The sequence below is a fragment of the Arachis ipaensis genome, chromosome B09, assembly GCF_000816755.2.
Source record: "Arachis ipaensis cultivar K30076 chromosome B09, Araip1.1, whole genome shotgun sequence".
NCBI lineage: Eukaryota > Viridiplantae > Streptophyta > Magnoliopsida > Fabales > Fabaceae > Arachis > Arachis ipaensis.
In genome coordinates, this window is record NC_029793.2 from 136,568,232 (window position 1) to 136,571,194 (window position 2,963).

Below are 2,963 nucleotides of genomic sequence, written 5' to 3' on the forward strand. Positions count from 1 at the left end.
GTCAGTATTCGTAATAGGAGAGGACTAATTAAAGTTAAAAAGGTGATTTAGTTTTGAGATGAGTAAGTTATCTCCTTTTTATACTGTGTACTTAGGTGGGCCCTTTGTGAACAGACCTACTTGTTTGGAAGTTTCGGCCAGCTGTCTAGATTCCTGGGAAAAAGGAGGTGTCTCCTTTTGGTTCGAATCGGTGGCTCGCGTCCGAACCTTGGTTCTTAGCAGGTTGGACCGGAACAGATTTAGTCGTAACTCAATTACTAATATGCAATATTTTTTCAAAATTTATTATTAAAATAACATTTTTTAAAATTAATNTTTTTAATTAGAATTAATTATCATAATATAAAAAAGATGACATTTAAGCGTTAAGTTTTGGATTTAACCGTTGAATTTTTAATATAATTGTACATTTGTAGAACTTATTAAACTTAAACATATGGATAAACTAGTATAACTCTTTGGGTGTGTTTGTGAAACACGTTGAAGAGGATAAAAGTGCGTTTCAATGCTTTGAACGCTGTTCTTTGATGTTTGGCAACTTTTCTTCTCTCAACGCCAACGTGATTCTGCATCCCAAAAGCTCGTTCACTAGAAGCAATAAATTATAGCTTCTGCGTTTACTCAACGCACGTTTAGGTTGTTGCTAGTTATTATTGGTTTTTCCATAATTTTTTTTATATAAATACTGATAATATTAAAACAATTATTTTAATTTTTCATAATATATATTATTGTTCCTATTAAAAATGATAAATTAAATAAAAAATTAATTATAAATAATATATCAAAATCAATTTTAGTAAAAATTGCCAAACATAAATTATATTAGCACAAACTCACTTCTAACCAAAATCAATTCTACAAAATCACTTCCAATCAAACTCCAATTTGACCAACGTGAATCCAAACACACACTTTGTCAACTAAGATTCATGCTTATCTATTAGTTTGTAGTTACTATATAATAATATTATTATTATTTCTCTGGTTGGAGTAGGTAGAATTTTTTTAGCTTCAGATAGAGTAGGGTCTGATTGTGTATGTTGCAAGGTTCTATTTTCTATGTGCCCTTTCTTTATTTTCCATCTAAGGTATTTTCTCCAGCTAAAGTGGCCTGCCATAAAAAGACCATTGACCAAATTTTGGCACATACCCTGGTCGTTCAACACCCTTCTTTTTTCTTTTCATCTGGGAATGTACCCTCATAATTTTTTTTAATGGAAGATGTAAAATGTAATTTTTAATTTTTTTATTTTTTTATATTTTTTTATTTTATTTATAAAATATATAATAAAAGATCTCACTTTATCCGTTCGAGTGAAAAAAAAATCCAATCCCCCAAAACTAAGACACTTTTTTACCTTCAATGATGGATATAAAATCAATTTTATTCTGACAAAAAAAGATTAGCTACTTTGTCTTGGGTCTCAAGTCTCAACCTCGAGTTATTTTCTAAATTAGTAAATTCTAAACATAAAAAATAATAACTCTGCACAGATAATATATTAGAGATACTCATACACCTTCCTTGATAATTTAAAGATGAGAAGTGCAACGGAAACGAGAGTTTTTGTAATTTATAACCATCAATTAGTTATCATTAGTATTTTTGATAGTATATAATTATATCTAATGATATAAGATTACACACTTTTTTTTTGTTAATTAAATACTACCTAATTTTTAATAAAAATGCTGATCCCTAGACTTTCTTTTTAAAGATAATAGAACTATAAACTATCTAAACAAAATTAAATTCATTTATTATTTTCTTTTTGGGGTGTCAAGAAACAGAATTAACTTTTAATAACATCACTTTAGAAATAGTGAGGAATTGATGGGAATTGGGGATGGTATTTGTCGCAAAAAAAGATAGTGCAATTCTCAAAGTCTTAGAAGTCATTTATTAAAAAGAAATCTTAACAAACATTATTGTTCTTTCATAGGCATGCCTCGGTGTGCTTAGTTATGCGATAGCCGTTAACTAGGGAAGGTCATTTTGATTTAGATACAAATCCAAATGTCGAACGTAGACTGCATATTTCTCTACCATTTTCTTTACCTCATTAAGTTTTTCCTGCTTTTGCAACATGTTTTTAATATTTGCAGGAGGCTAAGTATATCTTATTAACTTACCATGATCTAATGACGAGAACATAAATCTCAATTGCAGTTTCACTATGTGGATTTTACCGTTTATTTTTTTAGATATGGGTAAAACTATGGTGTAATACTCAGTTATTAAATTTTTTAGTTTTTTTTTAAAAGAAAAAATCTAAAGAACCAACTATAATTTAACTCAACTTTTTTTTATTTTTTATTTTGAAATTCAAAAAATTAAGATAATGGGAAGTTTTTTTTTATATAGAAAAATCTATTTTTTAACTAATTGGCTAAAGTTGGGTTCACGCCGATTAGTTCCTAGCAGAACCATTTTTAAAATTATGGGGGCGGGACAATACATTCTGCGTATTATCTAGTCCCATAATTTTTAAAAAAAAAATCGCGAATTTAATAATTGAATATTACACCAAAATTTTTTCAATATTTAAAAAAATAGCCGAATTTTTACTTTTATATTAAAATATAAAAAGAATAAAAGGTGCCCAGATTCCCGAGAATTTCTAGGGGGAGAATCTCTAACCTAATTGGGTTTCATCTGCCAAATATGACCGGATATTTTTGTTACCCAAACTAACCAAATGTCGACTTTTTGTAATATTGGTTGACATTTGGTATAAATATAATGCATTGTTATTGGAGGCATTGAAGAAAACGCTGCGGCTGATTTGTAGAAAGCAACAAAAAGACGAAAATAAGAAAGCAAAAAATGGGGAGCGAGTTGAGGTATGATGAGGCGATTTCATGTATGGTGAGAACGATTTGTAAGGAAAAATAAAAAATTTAAATATGAGTAAGTTATAATTAACAAGTTAGGAAAAATTAAATGGTCCAAAATTAAA